The 20,902-nt window shown below is 38.9% G+C and overlaps 1 non-coding gene across 1 annotated transcript; it reads right to left on the bottom strand.

The window, feature by feature from the left end:
• Positions 1 to 18,551: 18,551 nt before the first annotated feature.
• On the bottom strand, positions 18,552 to 18,658 carry LOC122151263. Its single transcript, XR_006164061.1, has one exon. It is a non-coding gene; the product is annotated as a U6 spliceosomal RNA (small nuclear RNA).
• Between the last annotated feature and the right edge of the window lie 2,244 nt (positions 18,659 to 20,902).

Here is a 20,902-nt window from a genome sequence, read left to right as displayed (position 1 = left end):
CTGATATGATGAAAGATGAGAATATATCCATTCAGGAAGTCCAATGAACCCCAAACAGGATAGACCCCAAAAGAAAAACACCAAGACACATCATCATCAAACTCACCAAAACCAAAGACAAAGAATCATGATAGCAGCACGGGAAAACGAAAAGTTACCTACAAGGGGCAACCAATAAGATTAAGCTCAGATTTCTTGACAGAAACCACGCAGGCAAGAAGACAGTAGGATGGTATATATAAAACCCTGAAAGAGAAAAATTTCCAACCAAGTATTATGTACCCAGCAAAACTGTCCCTCAACTATGATTGTGAAATTAGGACATTTCCAGATAAGGAGAAATTAAGGGTATTTTTAGAACTAGACCAACTTTACAAGAGATGCTAAAGGGAGCCCCTAGGACAGAGAGCAACAAAAACCAACAACAACTGACCATTAACACACAAGATGATATAACCCAGAAACCAACCCAGCTATGGAAGTATCCAAAGTAAACAAGCCTACAAGATTGTAAACAGGGAACCAGAGACACCAACCGACAAATGAGGACAACTACAAACCAAAAAAGAGGGGAAAAAATCTGTGTTGGTACAGAACTTCTAGATGGTAAAGAACTCAAGACAACTACAAAATAGAACAGACTGTTCTAAACTTGGGAAGAAAACTAGAAACCACAGGGTAACCTCAAAGAAAAATGATAAACCTTCACATCAAAATAAAAAAGAGGACCAGCATAAATATTCAGCAAATACTGAAACAATAGCAATGAAGGAAGTGATAACATGATTCATAAACAAAATGAGCTCAGCTTAGAAAATTATATGGAACAAAGAAATCGACACAATGAAAAAGCACATGACAAAACTGACAGCAACAAATTCATATTTGCTGATGATTACATATCTGGCAAGGGACTTATCTCTAAGATTGATGGAAAACTCCAACGCCTCAACACCAAAGGAATTAACAATACAATTGCAAAATGGGCAGAAGGGAGGATATTCATATGGTCAGCTAATACATGAAAAGATGCTCACAATCACTGGCCATCAGAGAGACGTAAATCAAAACAACAATAAGATATACCGTCTTACCCCAGCACTGATGGCAAGGTTCAATGAGACAGAAAATAACAGATACTGGTGGGGATGTGGAGAGATTGGGACTCTCATACACTGTTTGTGTGACTGTGAAGTGACACAACCACTGTGGAAAGCAATGTGGCAATTCCTCAGAAAGTTGGAATTAGAGATACCATTTGACCCAGCAATCCCATTACTAGGTATTTATCCTAGAGAGGTGAGAACCAGGATAGGAACAGATACATGCATGCTCATGTTCATCACAGCATTATTTACAATAGCAAAAAGATGGAAACAACCTACGTGCCCATCAGCGCAAGAGTGGATAACCAAACTATGGTACATACGCATACTGGAATGCTATGCAGCACCAAAGAATAATGTAGAGTCTGCAAAACACCGCATAATATGGATGAACTTGGAGGACACTATGCTGAGTGAAATAAGTCAATCACAGAAGGACAAATATAGTATTAGTTCATTGTTGTGGAGGGTCATGGAAAGGTTTATATATGGAGGGAAACTTTCTTTGATGGTTGCCAGTGGTGGGAAGGGAGGGGAGGGAACACTGAAAAAAAAATACATATATGCACTGACCCATGTCACTTTAGTTTTGTGCATTTCACTGTACATAAACTATATTTCAATAAAATGCATTTTAAAAAAATCACTGTTACATTAAAAGTTTAGGGTGAAACTACTATTTTAGCTTAAAATGTGATAATGTCCAAATAAATCTATAACTTAATGCAATCTTCGTAAAAATTACAGAGGTATTTTTTAAATGGAATTAAAAAAAATTTATTATTTAGTTTACCTCAAAGAGTAAATGAGTAAGAATAGCTCTGAAGCTTCTGGGGGGAAAAATGTGAGAATTTATTTTATCGGATACAAATTATACTACAAAGCTGAAGCAATTTAAATAATTTTGTATTAGTACAAGAATAGACAAAAGACCAAAGAAACTAAATAAATGAATCTCGAAACAGCCATGAGATTTCAGTATTTGATAAACACAGAAAGAATGGGTCAGTTTCCAAATTATAACAGATTATCTACTTACAGGAAAAAAAAACAAACACTGTATATCTATCTCACACTATAATCAAAATAAATCCCAAATGATCTGTCTAAAGAGCTAAACATCAAAATAAACTATAGTAAGTTTGAAGAAAAAATACAGTTTTTAAAAAAATGTTGGGGAAAAAAGGTCTTCTTAAGCAAAACAAACAAAAATTCAGTAGCCATAAAATTAAACAAAAAAAAAAAAAGTTATGATCAACTTTGCAAATAGGAAAGAAGAAAAACAAAGATCATCGAAGGCGAGTAAAGAATATATTCATTATAAATAATGAAAAGCTACCGTCCAGACCATATAAAGAAAGCATACAAAGCAGTAAGAATCAAAAGAAAAAAACCTGAGAACAGAATATAATGGGGAGTTCACAGAAGAAATATAAATGACGGAACAAAAGAAGAGGATGAGACAGCATTTTCCCCATCAGCCAGTAAGAGGTTAGCATCTCAACAAGGCAAAGACTGTCCCTTATCTACTCCAAAGAGGTAAGGTACCTTGCCTGAGGTTGCTCAGCTATTAGGGGGTGGAGCCTACACTCACTTCAGCAAGCTTAGCTCCAGAATCTGCATGCTCAGCCACTTCTCACAGTGCCTACCTGAGAATCCATCCCTGTAAATTGTTACGTTCTGCGGCATTGTTTATAATAGCAGGAAACTGCAAATAAACATGGGCTCCACCAAAAGGACATCAAACTAAAACGATCAAGAAGTATTGTCCACATTTCAAACATACTTTTGATTATAGGACATTGTTCCCACAACAATATCAGAGTTTTACTGAAGCAATTTATGGGATGCTGGGAAGAAAATAATACAATGGGATTTGTGAATTGAGAAATTTTTAAAATAAATTATTTTAAGAAAAAAAGTGGCATGTTGAGGTTTTTCGCTTTTTGATTGCTCTTTCCACTTAAAAAATTTGCAATAATAATAATAAAGTTTGCAATGCAAGGGTTTGTGTCTTTCCGTTTAGAGGCAGGGAAAGAGACAAAGCATCAAGAGGTCCCTTAAGACAGCTTGTACAAAAGCAGGTACACTTTGTTCACTTCCAGAACCAAGGAGAGTTCATGAAAGCCAGGTGCCTAATGTCATCACAGAAACGAACCAGTGTTAGAGGGTTATCGGATGTGGCTGAAGACCTGACCTCAACTTCATCTCTTCCCCTAAGGAGCTCCTTGTCTTGGATAAAACACTCAAAAGATCTAGAACTCAATTTATTCGTCGGAAAAAAATGAGAAGATTTAAGGGAATTTCAAGCATAGAGAGAAATTTCCTAAATGTAACCATTGTGACCTAAGCTTTAAAGTAAGTGTTGAAATAAAGCCTTCCACCCAACACTCTATCCAACTTTTCACTTAGAGAATAAGTTATTTAATAAACCAATCAATTGATAAGTTTTAAAGATAAAATAGAATGGATTGAAACAATAAGATCCATAAAGAATCTTATTTTTATGAAACAAAGAGAAATATACGGAACATAGGACAAGGTGATCAACTTCTTACATCAGTAAACAATGAGAGAGCATTTTCCCATCAGCCACTCAGAGGTTAGCCTCCCAACAAAGCAAAGACTGTCCCTGACCTACTCCCTCTTCAGGAAAGAGGACATGAGGGCACAAAGAGATGACCCAAAAGGGGAAGTCAAGTCAATTATTTCTGACTTTACTTTCAATGGGAGGAGGAGGTCTTAACACAGAAGTGATGTGGTTTGATTCACTGAAGAATTTTGCAGGAAAAATGTTGCCTTTTTATATTCATGATCTAATTCTCACAGTGTCTCGGTGAGAAACTTATTTTCTCCCTTTTATAAAAGGTGAAACTTAGGCTAAAGGGATACTCAGACCTTCAGTGTTAAATAAACAATTGAAGCTTAATACGGTCAATTTCAAATTTTTTGTAAGGTGAGACAGCAGTCATGATCAAAGTTCCACTGCATATCCTTGGGTGTGGAGTGCAAATATCCAGGAAGTAAAATGGCCGGGCTTCTTCAAAAAGTATGTTCTACAGCAAACCTTCACCTCGTCACCTGCAAGTCAATGCTGCGAGAGCACAATCCCTGACGTGCGTAATAATGCTCCCGAGTCACCAAAGAATCACACACTCACCGTGTAAGTAAGAGCACAGGACAAAACTCACACAGTCAATATCAGCTAGAAGATCCCTCACATCGCTGAGAGCTGTATACATGGTTTCACGTTTAGGACCCTGTTCAATAGACAGGTATAAAAATACATGATATGTGTTTGAATACAGCATATAATAAGGAGTACTTTTCCAAAGTTTCAAAAGTATTTAGTTGCTCCTTTTTACCAATCTAATAGTTGAATTTGGAAGAAGGGAAATGCATGTATGATGCAACTCCATTGAATACAGTACACAGAAATTACATGCCTGAATATACTATACACCCAAAGCTATATGAACAGTGTTGTTATACATAATTGAAAGCTACTTATAGATGTGAGTATACTGCACTGAAAGGTAGGCTAAACAAGAGCAGGGATTTTTCCCTGTATAGTCACTAATGTAGATTAGAATTTTAAACATGTTGTTGTTGTTATGTGCCATCCAGTCAGACCCAACTCATACAGTAAGAGCTTAATAAATATTTAGTTAATCACTGAATGACGGAAGATTAACAAGAACTGTCAGAATGGCAAAAACCTTTATCAGTCAGCCATCAGAAGATGTTTCTAGTAAAGTTAGAACCTTTTTAGAAGGAATAAGTACTAACCGGTATTGATGTATTGGAGTTCCTGGGTGGCACAATTAAGTGACTGGCTACTAACCAAAAGGTTCCTGGCTCAAACCCACCCATCAAAAGAAAGGTCTGGCAATCTCCTTCTGACAGATCAGAGCGATGACAACCCTACGGAGTGCAGTTCTACTTTGAAACACAGGGTTTTCATGACTCAGAATCAACTCAATGGCACACAAAACTACTACTCTTTAGAAAAAGACTAATGTTAGGTTCTGCTGACTGTGTCCTATGAAACAGATGTATTCCCAGATGTGTTTAAATTAGATATTACTTTTATATGAAACACTTCAAATGTGTATAGAAACATTTTTATTTAAAGGAAACAGAGAATACTAGGGCCCGGACTGTCCTCAACCCAACTCCTTTGTAAAGCAGAAGCCCTGTACTGGGAAACCCAATTCAAGAAGGTCTGAAACTACTGTACCGGCCTCCAATATGCACTCAGTTTCTAACTGAGTGCCACACAAAAACTACCACTGGCCTCACTCCAACTTCAGAGCCAAGTGTTTTGCCCAGGAGGTGAAGCAGACGTTAAAACAGAAAGCCCTGATTCCCTTCCAAAAAGAAATGGCTTTGTTCCCAACAGAGTGTGAAGAAGTCAAGCTTAAAGCACTCTCAAAATCATCACGTTTGTGGCAAAAGGCTAGTGGGAGGAAACTGATGGATTCACTGGAGATACAGGCTAAACCCTAGGGCTGGCCAGTTTATCAGAGAGAATATGGGAAGCAGCTGGGAGGAGCCTACCTGGGGTCATAACAAACCTCAGAAACTGACTTGAGGCGGTGTCCCCTTTCCAGTCAGCACGAATTTGACTGGCTCAGTAGTTCTGAAGTAATTTATGCCCAAAGACATTGTTGAAAACACTAGAGCAACTGGTTGGCAATTAATGGGTCAAGGAAACACACAAAGAGAGCTCTGCTATTATCATCCCAGGGTGACTGTGGGTATACCCGCGACTGTCCCACGAGGATCAACTCAAGGGAAATTAAAATTGAAAAAACCAAACTCACTGCCATTGAGTCAGTCCTGACTCATAGCGACCCCTCCTTGGGTTTCTAAGGCAGTATCACTACGAAGTAGATACCTCAATTTTCTTTCCGACAAGTGGAATTAGACTTCAAAATAATGCAGTAAATTATTAAATAAATAAACAAGCAAAAAGCAGTAACAAGACCCAGAGTGGAGGAGTCAGTACCCAGAGTACTACATTATATAAAACATCTAATTTCCAAAAAAAATTGTAGGACATGCACAGAAACAGGAAAGTATACCCCATACCTGGGGGGGGGGGGAGCGCATTGTGCAGAAAATAGAAACGGCCTGGGAGAGCAACCAGACAGACATTGGATAAAACAGAAAAAGATGTCAAAATAGCCATTACATAATATGCTCCAAGAACTAAAGGAAACTATGATTAAAGAAGTAAAGAAGGTATGATGACAATGTTGCATCAAAAAAGAGTATCAATAAAAACATAAAAAATATAAAAAGAACTAAATGGAAATCTTGGAGTTTAAAATTACAATACCTGAGAAAAAGAGTCACTAGCTGAGCTCAACAATTAACTATACTTTTATATGCTTGTAAAGGAAAACCAGAAAATGAAATTAAGTAAACAATTCCATTTACAATAGCTCTAGAAATAGAAAACAATTAGGTGTAAATTTAACAAAAGAAGTACAAAGCTTTTATTCAGAACACTACAAAACACTGTTGAAAGAAATTAAAGATCTAAAGAAACAAAAACATCCCATACTCAAGGAGCAGAAAATTTCACACTAAAATGCAAATACCCCCCAAAGTGATCTGCAGTTTAAAAGCAATCCTCATCACAATGCCAGCTAGCTTCTTTGTAGAAACTGACAAAATAATTCTAAAATCCTTACAGAATTGCAAGGAATGCAGCAAAGCCAAAAATTATGAAAAAGAAAGACAAGTTAGAGGACTCACACCTTGCAATGTCAAAACCTACTACAAAGTAACAGTAATCAAGACAATATAGTTAACAGTATATGAACATACATATAGATCAATGGAACAGACTTGAAAGTGCAAAAATAACCTCTTTAAATGTAAATTATGGTCAAGTGATTTAACAAGGTGCTAAGTCCATTCAATGGGGAAAAGACAGTCTTTCCGCAAATAGTGCTAGACTAATTAGACAGCCACATGAAAGGAATAAAGCTGGACTTTTACATCACATGAGATATAAAAATGAACTAAAATTAGATTAAAGTACTAAATGTCAGAGCTAGAACTATAAAACTCTCAAAAGAAATTATGGGGATAAGTCTTCACGGTATCAAATTTGACAATCCATTGTCACAGCAATAATATCTAAAACACAAACAACAATAAAAAACAGGTAAATTGGACTTCATCAAAATTAAAATTTTGTGCATCAAAGGACATGATCAAGAAAATAAAAAGACAACCTACAAAATGAGAAATATTTGCAAATCATGTATATCATAAGGATCTAGTATTTGGAATATATAAAGGACTCGTACAATGCAGTAACAAAAAGAGAACCCAACTAAAAAAATCGGCAAGAGATCTGAGTGACATTTCTCTAAAGATAAACAACATAACAGAGAGAACGTACAGAGAGAACGTGAAAATACGGTAAATATCATTGTTGTTGCTGTTATGTGCCACTGACTCGGACCCGACTCATAGCAACCCCTCCTTGGGTTTCCAAGGCAGTCTCACTACGGAAGTATATTGCCCAACCTTCCTTCCGAGAAGTGGCTGGTGGGTTTGAACTGCCAGCCTTCTGGTTAGCAGTCAAGTGCCTTAGGCACTATGCATCATTAGTCATCCAAAGAATGAAAATCAAAAGAGACAATACACTGGACTTCACACCCACTAGGATGGCTATAATAACAAAATCAGATAATAACAAGTGTTGACAAGAATATGCAGAAATGAGAATTCTCAATACTGTTGGTTGTTGTTGTTGTTAGGTGCCGCTGTGTCATCTTAGACTCATAGCGACCCCATGCACAGCAGAACGAAACACCGCCCGGTCCTGCGCCAGCTCCACAATCCCTACTATACTTGAACCCATCGCCACAACCACTGTGTCAATCCATCTCGTTGAGGGCCTTCTCCTCTTTTGTTGACCCCCCACCTTACCAAGCATGACATCCTTCTCCAGGGAATGGTCCCTTCTGACAACGTGACCAAAGTAGGTGAGATGAAGTCTGGACAATCTCGCTTTCAAGGAGCATTCCAGCTGCACTTCCTCCAGGAGAGATCTGTTAGTTCTTTTAGCACTCCATGGTACTTTAAGCATTCTTCGCCAGTACCACAACTCAAAAGCATCAATTCTTCAGTCTTCCTTGTTCATTGTCCAGCTCTCACACGCATATAAGGCAATTGAAAATATTATGGCTTGTGTCAGGCCTACCTTAGTCCTCAAGGAGACATCTTTGCTCTTCAGGACTTGAAAGAGGTCCTTTGCAACTGTTGTGTCCAGTGCTATACACTGACTGCTGCTTCCACTGACGTCAATTGTAGAACCAAGCCATGGGAAGTCCTTGACAATTTCAATCTTTTCTCCATTTATCGTGATGCTGTTTGTAGGTCCAGTTGTAAGGATTTTTGTTTTCTTTAAATTGAGATGTAATCCATACTCCAGATTGTATTCTTCAATCTTCATCAGTAAGTGCTTCAAGTCATCCTTCTCACTTTCAGCAAGCAAAGCTGTGTCGTCAGCGTATCTCAGGTTGTTAATGATTCTTCCTCCAATCCTGATGCCACGTTCTTCTTCATATAGTCCAGCTTCTCGGATTATGTGCTCAGCATACAGATCGAATAAGTATGGTGAAAGGATACAACCCTAACACACTCCCTTCTTGATTTTAAACCATGCAGTATTCCCTTTTTCTATTCAAACAACAGCCTCCTGGTCTATGTACAGGTTCCTCCCGAGTACAATTAAATGTCTAGAATTCCCATTCTTCTCAATGTTATCCATCATTCATTATGATCCACATAGTCAAATGCTTTTGTATAGTCAATAAAACACAAGTAAACATCTTTCTGGTATTCTTTGCTTTGAGCCAAGATCCATCTGACATCAACAGTAATATCCCTCATTCCACGTCCTCTTCTGATTCCAGCTTGCATTTCTGGAAGTTCTCAGTCAATATACTGCTGCAACTGTTTTTTAATTATCTTACGATTTTACCTGCATGCGATATTAATATTTTTTAGTAATTTTCACATTCTGTGGGATCACCTTTCTTTGGAATGAGTATAAATATGGATTTCTTCCAGTCAGTTGACCAGGTAGCTGTCTTCCAAATCTCTTGGCATAACGAAGTGAGTGCCTCCAGTGGGGCATCCGTTTGTTGAAACATCTCAGTGGGTATTGCATCAATTCCTGGAGCCTTGTTCTTCCCCAATTCCTTCAGGGCAGCTTCAACTTCTTCCTTCAATACCATTAGTTCTTGAACGTATGCCATCTCCTGAAATGGATGAAGATCAACCAGTTCTTTTTGGTATAGTGACTCTATGTATTCCTTCCATCTTCTTTTGATGCTTCCTGCAACATTCAATATTTTGTCCATGGAATCTTTCAATATTGCAACTCGAGGCTTAAATTTTTTCCTCAGTTTTTTCAGCTTGAGAAATGCTGAGTGTGTTCTTCCTTTTTGGTTTTCTAACTCCAGGTCTTTATGCATTTCATTATAGTAATTGGCTTTGTCTTTGGGGGCAGCTCTTTGAAATCTTCTGTTTAGCTCTTTTATCTTGTTATTCCATTTGCTTTAGGTACTCTTCACTTAAGAGCAAGTTTCAGAGTCTCTTCTGATACCCATTTTGGTCTTTTCTTTCTTTCTCATATTTTTAATGACTTCTTGCTTTCCTCACAGATGATGCTGTTGATGTCATCCCACAATTCTTCTACTGTTGGCAGGGAATGTAAAATGGTCTAGAAACTCCGGAAAACTGTCTGGCAATTCTTCAGATCATTAAACACTGTTATGATATGACCCAGCAACTCCACTCCTAAATATATATCCAAGAGAAATGAAAACTTATGTCTACTCAAAAACATATACACAAATATCTACAGCAGCATTATTCGTAATAACCAAATGGTGGAAAAACCCAAACATTCATCAACTGATGAATACACTAATGTAGTATATCCACACAATGGATTAGTCAACCATGAAATGAAATAAGTACTGATACATGCTACAATATAGATGAACCTGAAAACATTAGGGTGAGTGACAGAAGCCAGTCACCCAAGACCACATATTATATGATTCCATTTATATGAAATGTCCACACTGACAAATCTATAGAGACAGAATGTCTTATCAGTGGCTGCATAGGACTGGGGGTGAAGGGGATGGGAGGATAGGGTGATGATAGCTAAGGAGTACGAGTCTTTGTAAGTGATGAAAATGTTCCAAAACTGAAGATAATGACGATTGTATGTATTTATGAATACAATTTTTTAAAAATTTAATTCTAATATTTTAAATAGATGTTTCTATTAATATCTGTATTCCCACTGTACATATGCTACAGTCAATATTGATACATTATTAATAATTAAAGTCCACAGTTAACACTTGGGTTCACTCTTTATATTGTAAAGTCCTGTGAGTTTTCTGGTTTTGTTTTTCTTTTTTTAAAGTTATTGTGGTCTGGGCGAAAGTTTATAGAGCAAATTAGTTTTCCATTCAACAATTTAAGTATTTCTTTGTTTTCAGGTTATGAGCTGGAATCCCCTCAATGTAACAGTACTCTTCCCACTTCCTTTCTGGGTTCCTCATTCCACTTGTCCTTCTTTCCTGCCCCTTCCAGCCTTCTGAGCTCTGTTTTGGGGTTTTGACAAAGCTTACTGCCATGTGGCCATCATTACTGTGTCATGCAGAATAATTTCAGTACCTGAAAAATGCTATGTTCCAGGCTGAACTATCAGGTATGTCTATGCAGGGGGGGAGGGTACCCAATACCATGTACAGGGTTGGCAGATAATGTTTCCACAAGTCTATTTGTATGTTCTGTGAATTCCCAGGTGTATAGTAGAGCTGACAAGGGATAAGGTTGTGATTAATACATAAGAGTACTAAGGGACCTAAAACAGAGAAATAATAACTATTAAGTCTTTTAAAACGAGGGAAAAAAATTAATGTTTTATTTGTTTTGCTCCTCCCTAATCTCCATGTAGAAGCCCTGGTAGTGTAGTGCCTAAGGCACTTGGCTGCTAACTAGAAGGCTGGTGGTTCAAACCCACCAGCCACTCCTCGGAAGGAAGGTTGGGCAATCTACTTCTGTAGTGATATCGCCTCAGAAACCCAAGGACGGGTCATTATGAGTCGGGTCCGACTCAATGGCACGTAAGAACAACAATCTCCATGTGTGCCTTGCTTCTACTGTGAATCAGTAAAATTTAGAATGCTAACAGTTTTACATTATACGCATATGTAAAAATAGTGCACAGTGAAGAATCCTCTAAGTACAACTAATATGTTTCTATTTCAGATAAAAAATGTTAACCAAACTGCTATTTTTGTAGACAGTCTCAAAGAGAATACACGTGTCAGGCTGGTTTCACCATAAAACATCCTCTAAATATAAAGGATCACTGTTACACAACATTAGATCAATTATAACAGTGAAGCACATGAGCCTATCACTCCCCAAAAGAGAATTATGCTTTTAAAAAAGCTCTCTATCCATAAGGCATCTATTCAACCAACTCAGGAACTGTGCTTCCAATGCAGAAAATAACAGTCAATAGACAAGTGCTTGCTATAATAATCTTCAAATTACACATGCTATCTGCACTCTATATACATACTTCATGATAAAAACTTACATAAAATTCCATGATCAACTAAGAGTGAAGTAATTTATAAAGAAACACTGTACTAATTTTGCAGCCAAAATGATTTATTTAAATAAAGAGATATTTAAAATGGATTCAAGGAATTTAAATCTGTGGTGGTGTAGTATCTAAGACATCTGACTGCTAACCATAACACTGGTGGTTCAAACCCGCAAGCCACTCCTCGGAAAGAAGACTGGGCAATCTACTTCCGTAGAGATACCACCTCAGAAACTCAAGAAGGGGTCACAACCACATGCCCTAGAGAGAACAATCATGGGAGAACGAAGGGCTGCTTATGCACAGGGAGACAGCTCAGGGCGCAGGAGAGTATGGAGGGATGGTCACTGGGAAGAGGTAACTATGGGGAGGAAGTGGGAGGGGAGCTGTTGCATTGTGGTAAACTGTGGTCAATGACATGAGACAAAGTATATGTGAACTGCTGTATGGAAAGTGAATTTGCTCTGTAAATCTTCACCCAAATGAAAATAAATTAATTAATTAATTAAAAAAAAAAGAAGGGGTCACAACGAGTCAAATCGACTTGATGGAATTGAGAAGTGAGGTTAAAAAATACATACATACACACCTACACACATATTACCTATAGCTGTATATAAATTTTAAGATCAAGGATATTCTGTTTAATTGTGGGATGGGAATTATATAATCCATCCATAATACTGCTACCCTAAAAAGTAAAAATCCTATTTTAAAATGTACACTCACTAAAAGAGTTGTTAGCTCTGTGGAGTTGGCTCCAACTCATGGCTATTTTATGTATAACTTAATGGAGTTTTGCTCACTCCTGAGCTTTCTTGGTAGATTTAAATCTTATCTGGAACCTCAGAATGTGATCCTATTTGTAAATAGGGTCTTTGCAGATATAATTAGTTAAATTAAAGTAAGGCCATACTGCATTAGGGTATGCATCCAATGACTTGTGTCTTATTGTTCTTGGAAGGTGCTGTTGAGTTGGCTCCAAAGCATAGCGGCCCTACGTACAACAGAATGCAACTATATTCTGTCCTGTGCCAGCCTCACAATCCTTGCTATACCTAAGACCACTGTTGCAGCCACTGTATCAATCCATCTCATTGAGGGCCTTCTACTTTTTCGCTGACCCTCCACCTTACCAAGCATAACACCCTTCACCAGGGACTCTGACAACTTAACCAAAGCAGGTGAGATGAAGTCTGGCCATCCTCGCTTCCAACGAGGATTCCAGCTGCAGTTCTTCCAGGACAGATTTGTTAGTTCTCCTGGCAGTTCGTGGGACTTTCAGTATTCTTTACCAGCATCACAACTCAGAGCATAAACTCTTCTGTGGTCTTTCTTACTCATCCTTCAGCTTTTGCAGGCATTATGAGGCAACTGAGAACACCAGGGCTTAGGTTAGGTGCACCTTAGTCCTAAAAGAGACACCTTTGCTCTTTAGCACTCGAAAGAGGTCATTTGCAGCAGATTTACCCAGTGCAATATATGTCATCTGATTATCTGACTGCTGCTTTCATTGGTGTTGATTGTGGAATCAAGTAATATGAAATCTCTGACAACTACAATCTTGTCTTCATTTATCGTGATGCTGCTTATTGGTCCAGTTGGGAACATTTTCATATTCTTTATATTGAAGTGTAATCCACACTGCACACTACAGTCTCATCTTCATCAGTAAATGCTTCAAGTCATCTTCACTTTCAGCAGGCAAGCTTCTGTCATCTGCATATCACAGGTTATTAATGGTTCTTCCAATCCTGATGCCGCTTTCTTCCTCACATAGTCCAGTTTCTCGGATTATCTGCTAAGCATACAGATGAATAAGTATGATGAAAGGATACAACCCTGATGCACTCCCTCACTGATCTTAAACCATGCAGTATCCCCTTGTTCTGTTTGAACAACAGCCTCCTGGTCTATGTACAGGTTCCTCATGAGCACAATTAAGTGTTCTGGAATTCCCATTCTTCTCAATTTATCCATCATTCATTATGATCCACATAGTCAAATGCTTTTGCACAGTCAATAAAACACAACTAAATTATCTTTCTGGTATTCTTTGCTTTCAGCCAAGATCCATCTGACATCAGCAATGGTAGCCCTCGTTCCACATCCCCTTCTGAGTCCAGCTTGAATTTCTGGAAGTTCTCTGTCATACTGCTGCATTTTGAATTATATTCAACAAAATTTTACTAGCATGTGATATTAATGATACTGTTTGATAATTTCCACCTTCTGGGGGATAAGCTTTCTTTGGAATGGGTACAAATATAGATCTCCTCCAGTCAGTTGGCTAGGTAGCTGTCTTTTAAATTTCTTGGCATAGACAAGTAAGTGTTTCCAGTGCAGCATCCATTTGTTGAAACATCTCAATGGGTACTCTTGTCAATTCCTGGAGCCTTCTTCTTAGCCAATTTGCTCAGTGCAACTTCTATCTCTTCCTTCAATACCATCAGTTCTAGATTATATGTCAACTCTTGAAATGGATGAACACAAAACAATTCTTTTTGGTACAGTAACTCTGTGTATTGTATTCCTTCTATCTTCTTTTGATGTTTCCTGCATCATTCAATATTTTGCCCATAGTATCTTTCAATAGGAGCTCTGGTAGCATAGTGCCTAAGGCATTTGACTGCTAACCAGAAGGCTGGCGGTTCAAACCCACCAGTATCCGACTTGACGGCATATAACAACAACAATCTTTCAATACAGCAACTAGAGGCTTGAATTTTTAATTCAGTTCTTTCAGCTTCAGAAATGCCAAGTGTGTTCTTCCTTTTTGGTTTTCTAACTCCAAGTCTTTTCATATTTCACTATAATAATTCCCATTTGTCTTCTCAAGCTGCTCTTTGAAATCTTCTGTTCAACTCTTTTAAAATCTTATTATTTCTTCCATTTGCTTTAGCTAATCTGCATTCAAGAGCAAGTTTCAGAGTATCTTCTGACATCCATTTTGGTCTTTTCTTCCTGTCCAGTCTTTTTAATGACCTTTCGCTTTCTTCATGGATGATGTTTTTTATGTCATCCCACAATTCATCTGGTTTTCTGTCACTGGTGTTCAATGCATTATATCTATTCTTCAGATGTCTCTAAATTCATGATATAATTAAGGTCACATTTTGGCTCTCATGAACTTGTTTTGTCTTCAGCTTCGACTTGAACTTGCATATGAGCAGGTGATGGTCTATTCCACAGTCACCTCCTGGCCTTCTTTTAGTGGAAGATATTGACCTTTTCCATCACCTCTTTCTACAGATGTAGTTGACTGGCTTCCTGTCTACTCCATCTGGGGAAGTGCACGCATATAGCCATCATTTATGTTGCTGAAAAAATGTATTTGCAATAAATAAGTTATTGGTCTTGCAGATTTCTATCCTGTGAACTCTGCTGTCATTTCTATCACCAAGATCTTATTTTCTAACTACTGGTGATTCTTTTTTGTTTCCAACTTTTGCATTGCAATCACCAGTAATAATCAATACATCTTGATTGCATGTTTGGTCAATTTCAGACTGCAGAAGTTGGTAAAACATCTTCAATTTTCTTGTCTTTGGCTTTGGTGGTTGGTGCATAAATTTGAGTAACAGTAGCATTAACTCGTCTTCCTTGTTGTTTTGTTGTTAGGTGCCATCAAGTCATCTCTGACACATACTGACCCTATGCACAGCACAATGAAACACTGCCCAGTCCTGTCAGTCTCACGATCCTTGCTATACTTGAGCCCACTGTTGCAGCCACTTTGTCTACCCATCTCATTGAGGGTCTTCCCCTTTTTCGTTGACCCTCCACTTTACCAAGCATAATATTCTTCTCCAGGGAATGGGTCCTTCTGACAACATGACCAAAGTAGGTGAGGCGATATGTGGCCATTCTCGTTGCCAAGGAGTACTCCAGCTGCACTTCTCCCAGGACTGATTTGTTAGTCCTTTTAGCAGCCCACGGTACTCTTAGCATTCTTCTCCAACACCTCAACTCAAAAGCATCAACTCTTCTTCCGTCTTCTTCATTTACTGTCCAGCTCTCACATGCACAAGAAACGAATGAAAATACCATGGTTTGGGTTTGGTGCAGTTTAGTCCTCAAAGAGACATCTTTCTCTTCAGCACTTGAAAGTGGTCCTTTGCAGCTGATTTGCCCAATGTAATATGTTGTCTGATTTCTTGACTGCTGCTTCCACTGGTGTTGACTGTAGAACCAAGTAATATGAAGTTCCTGACAGCTTCAATATTTTCTCCATCTGTCATGAAGCTGTTTATTAGACCAGTTGTGAGGATTTTAGTTTTCTTGATATTGAGGTGTAATCCATACTGAAGACTGCAGTCTTTAATCTTCATCGGTAAGAGCTTCAAGTCATCCTCACTTTCAGCAAGCAAAGTTGTCTTACCTACGTATTGCAGGTTGTTAATGATTCCTCCTCCAGTCCTGATGCCATGTCCTTCTTCATACAGTCAGCTTCTCGGATTTTGCTCAGCACACAGATGGAATAAGTATGGTGAAAGGATACAACCCTGACGTACTCCCTTCTTGATTTTAAACCATACATTATTCCCTTGTTCTGTCTGAATGACAGTCTCTTGACCTATGTATAAGTTCCTCATGAGTACAATCAAGTGTTCTGGAATTCCCATTCTTCTCAATGTTATCCATAATTTGTTATGATCCACATAATCGAATGCCTTTGCATAATCAATAAAACACAAGTAAATATCCTTCTGGTATTCTTCTGAATCCAGCATTTCTGGAAGCTATCAATATACTGCTGCAATGATCTTCCTTGTAGCTATATGGATATTATCCTATCACTGACAGCACTGTACCTCAGGAGAGATCTTGAAACATTCTTTATGATGATAAATGCCATGTATTGGGCACAGCCAGCTACCCAGAGGGACTGAGTAGTTGAACCTGTGGGCTTGGGACCATAGTCACAGGGGACATCAAGCTCAATTGGCATAACATACTACACAAAACACTGTCCCACCTCCTACTTCGGCGAGTAGCAACAGGGATCTTAAAAGCTTGCAAGCAGCCATCTAGATGCAACAATGGGTCTCTCCTCGTCCAGAGCAAAGAAGAATGAAGAAAACCTAAGATTCATGGAAACAATTAGTCCTAGTGACTGGTACAGCATGCGATCCATAGCCTATACGACTATGAGACCAGAAGAACTACATGGCACCTGGCTACCACTGTCAACCACTTGAAGGGGGATCTATGTAGGAGATCCTGGATAGAGAAGGAAAAGAATATGGAACAAAACTCAAAATCACTTGAAGAAAAAAAAAAGGGGGGGGGGACCAGGTTTGCTGGTCTGATAGAGTCTGGTGGAACCACTGAGACTATGGCCCCTAGCTGCCCTTCAGGTGAACCCATACCTGTGGCTTCCAGCCAAACAAAAGACAGGCATATGAGTTGAACATGTACCTGAGGTAGAGACACTCCTTGGAGAGAACAATTATGGGAGAAAGAAGGGCTTTTTATGCACAGGGAGACAGCTCAGGGGGCAGGAGTGCACAGAGGGATGGACACATGGAAGAAGTAACTATCGGGAGGAAGTGGGAGGGGAGCTGTTGCACTGTAGTAAATTGTAGTCAATGTCATGAGGCAAAGTGTATGTGAACTGCTATATGGAAAGTGAATTTGCTCTGTAAAATTTCCCCAAAATCACATTAAAAAAAGAAAGAAAAGGTTGACTCTACTTTGAGGAAGTAGCTCCTCCCCAGTCATATTTTGAGTGCCTTCTGACCCGAGGGGGTCATCTTCCAGCACTACATGAGACACTGTTTCATAGCTATTCATAAAGAATTTCTAATAACATATCAGACAGTGTTTTACTTTTACTACTATGCATAAGGTTTTTTCACTGGCCAATACTTTCAGAGGTGGATAGACCCTACCTTCTTCTGAGTCCGGCTTAGTATGGAATCTCCCGTGAAACCTGTCTGCCATGACTGAGCCTACTAGTATTTGAAAAACCTCCAGCCTCACAGTAACATACAAGCCACCACACCATGAGAAACTGACAGATGAGTGGTAGAGCGTCCTTATAAAATGAGGGAAATTTGGACACAGTGACAAAGACTAACAAGGAGAATCCCAAGTGATGAGAGAGATTAGAGTGATTTCTCTGCAATCAAGGGAATGCTAGCCACTACCAGAAGCTAGGAGAGACACATGCAACACTATCCTTAAAGTCTCTAGAAGAAACCAACCATTGCCTACAACTCAATTTTGGACTTCCAGACTTCAGAACTGTGAGACAGTAATTTTCTGTTTTAAGCCACTTGTTGTTGTTGTTGTTGTTATGTGCCGTTGAGTCGAGCCCAACTCATAGCGACCCCTCCTTGGGTTGCCGAGGCAGTATCACTACGGAAGTAGATTGCCCCATCTTCCTTCAAGGAGTGGCTGGTGGATTTGAACTGCTAGCCTTCTAGTTAGCAGTCAAGTGCCTTAGGCGCTACGCTACCCAGAGCTCCCTTAAGCCAATTAGTACGTGGTATTTTGTTACAACAGCACCTGGAAACCAATACAGAAGCCAACTAAAATCAGGACTAATGCAAGGAGGCTGACTATCTTTAAGATTAATTACATCACTCTCTAAGTTCTAGCCAATGAGATAGAAAACTTAAAAAGTAAACAGTATTATTATATGTACAGGGTAATCAAAATACAGATAAAAATCTGTATCCAGGAAAATCAAGAGGATCAACTTTAAGACTACTAGTATTTACTCAGTCCTAAAGCATTTCTTCTTTAAGCTCTCCCACATTTTTTTGAAAAACATGGAACGCTCCACCAATCTGCATGTCATCCTTGCCCAGAGGCCAGGCTAATCTTTTCTGTATCATTCCAATTTTAGAATATATACTGCCAAAGTGAGCACCTCTCCCACATTTTTGCCTTTCTGAATAAGCTCAGTATTTTAATCAATGTGTACATTTAATGTTGGCATTGTTTTCTGTTTCCTTGAAAAACCTGTTCATTAATCACTGATTTGTCTCTATCTATGAATCAAAGAACTATGATACTAGAACTAATAGGAGATGGTCAAGTACACAATATACAAACATGATAGTATTCAAATCAAAGCAGCAAAAAAACAACAATAAAAAATACTAGCAGACGAGTTCTAGTAAGATGGCAGAATAGGAAGAAAGACTGCACAGACCCTCTTCAACAAAGAAAAGAGGAACCAATTAACACAGATACAGAAGATAATACTGGAGCCCTGAGCTTTGAAGGAAAGGATACAGAAGTGGACTAAACTCCAACTATTAGAAGAATTTGCATGAAAACATCAAAAAAGGAGACATACAGAGCTGTGGTCTGGCAGCGATCCTGATGACACAAACAGTTTGGATACTGCCGAGTGGTATTAAACTCACTAAAAAACTCACTGCTGTGGAGTCAGATCCGACTCACAGGGACCCCTCCTTGGGTTTCCAAGGCAGTATCACTACGGAGGGAACACTGGTAGCGTAGTGCCTAAGGCACTTGATTGCTAACCAGAAGGCTGGTGGCTCACACTCACCAGCCACTCCTTGGGGCAATCTACTTCCGTAGTGATACTGCCTCGGAAACCCAAGGAGTAGTCGCTATGAGTCGGGTCTGACTCAACGGCACATAACAACAACAACAACATCACTACGGAAGTAGATTGCCCGACCTTCCTTCCGAGGAGTGGCTGGTGGATTTGAACTGCCAGCCTTCTGGTTAACAGTCAAATGCCTCAGGCACTATGCCACCAGAGCTCCCAAGTGGTGTTAGGACCCAAGAATTAACCTAAAAATGGGCTCTACTAGCCAGGGACTGCACGGAGGACTCCACTGCTGGCTGGTGAATAAAAGGGAAGCAGCAAAGAGGAAGGCGGACTGAGCTGTGGGCTTCTGCCGTCGGAGGGCACAGTCATTCTGAATGGCTACAAGCGGTTCGACCATTTTGAATATTTAAAGCAACAACATTGTCCCAGATTCTAGGGACTTAAGAATAGGTTCCACTTGCCAGGAACAACGAGTACATTCTGGATGCCAACAACTGGAAAGGTGTGATGTTCCCCTTGTTACACTTATACCTCAGACCCTCTTGGTGAATGGAGGTGCAGCCATCCCTCACTCCCACCCACCTACTGAGCTGAGAGGAATTCCATCCCAGTCTGGGTGCCCTGCTCCGCTCAGATTATTATTTTATTTTTTAAATGTGTTTGTTTTGGTCTGTTTTAAAATGATTATTATTGTCCTTTTTATAACTATTCTTTATTCTTCCCCTCCCAGGATCTAGTGTTCAGCTTTTTCTCTGTTCTCTGTTCCCTGTTCCTGGTTTCAATTTTTTTCTTTCTCATGGTTAACCTTGTTCCTTGCTTTTCTTTTTGCATTTTCCCCATTTTTTTCTCCATTATTCTTTTACTGCCCCTGCTCCCCACATATTGCAGGGTTTGTTTGTTTTTTTTTTTTTTTTCCCCATTCTTTTCTCTTTTTCCTTTTCTTGATGCTTGTTCTTGTGTATTTCTGCTGTGTTTTTTGTCCACTTGCTTTTACTTTTTTGATGGTTTTTCAATTGCTCCTTTTGTCTAACTGAGTGGGAGACAGCAACCGTGTCCATAAATTGCAACCACACCCACACCTCCTGGAGCTCCACTTACTGAGTGAGAGCCACCACTTCCTTCTCCACCAGCTGGCCAAAGACAAACGACCAAGAAGAGACTGACTTTCTCTTACTGCTCTTCACGAACAGGTAATAGACATCTAAATACAACAACATTACAATGTCTAAGAGACAACAGACCATCACAGTCCACACAAAGAAGAAGGATAAACTGGTAGAAACAAGGTAACAGGATACAGACCCAGAACACATCCCTGAAGAAGCAACTGTACTGGAACTCCCTGATAAGGAACTGAAAAGAATTATATTAGGTATCTTCAAAGGACTGAGTGACACATCAAGGAAAACACTGAGAAAATTAAGGAAAACACAGACAAAACCCTAGAACAAATTCAGAAGAAAATACAGGAACTAAATGAAAAATTAGAAATGATACAATATCTACAGATAGAAATCCAGAAGATTAATACTTAATTTTCAGAAATAGATAACACATTGAAAGGGCAAAGGAGTAGAATTTATGAAA

This window comes from Orycteropus afer, unplaced genomic scaffold (genome assembly GCF_000298275.1).
Source record: "Orycteropus afer afer isolate SDZICR_OR568_19922 unplaced genomic scaffold, OryAfe1.0 scaffold00365, whole genome shotgun sequence".
Lineage (NCBI taxonomy): Eukaryota > Metazoa > Chordata > Mammalia > Tubulidentata > Orycteropodidae > Orycteropus > Orycteropus afer.
This window is presented reverse-complemented; position numbering and strand designations above follow the sequence as displayed.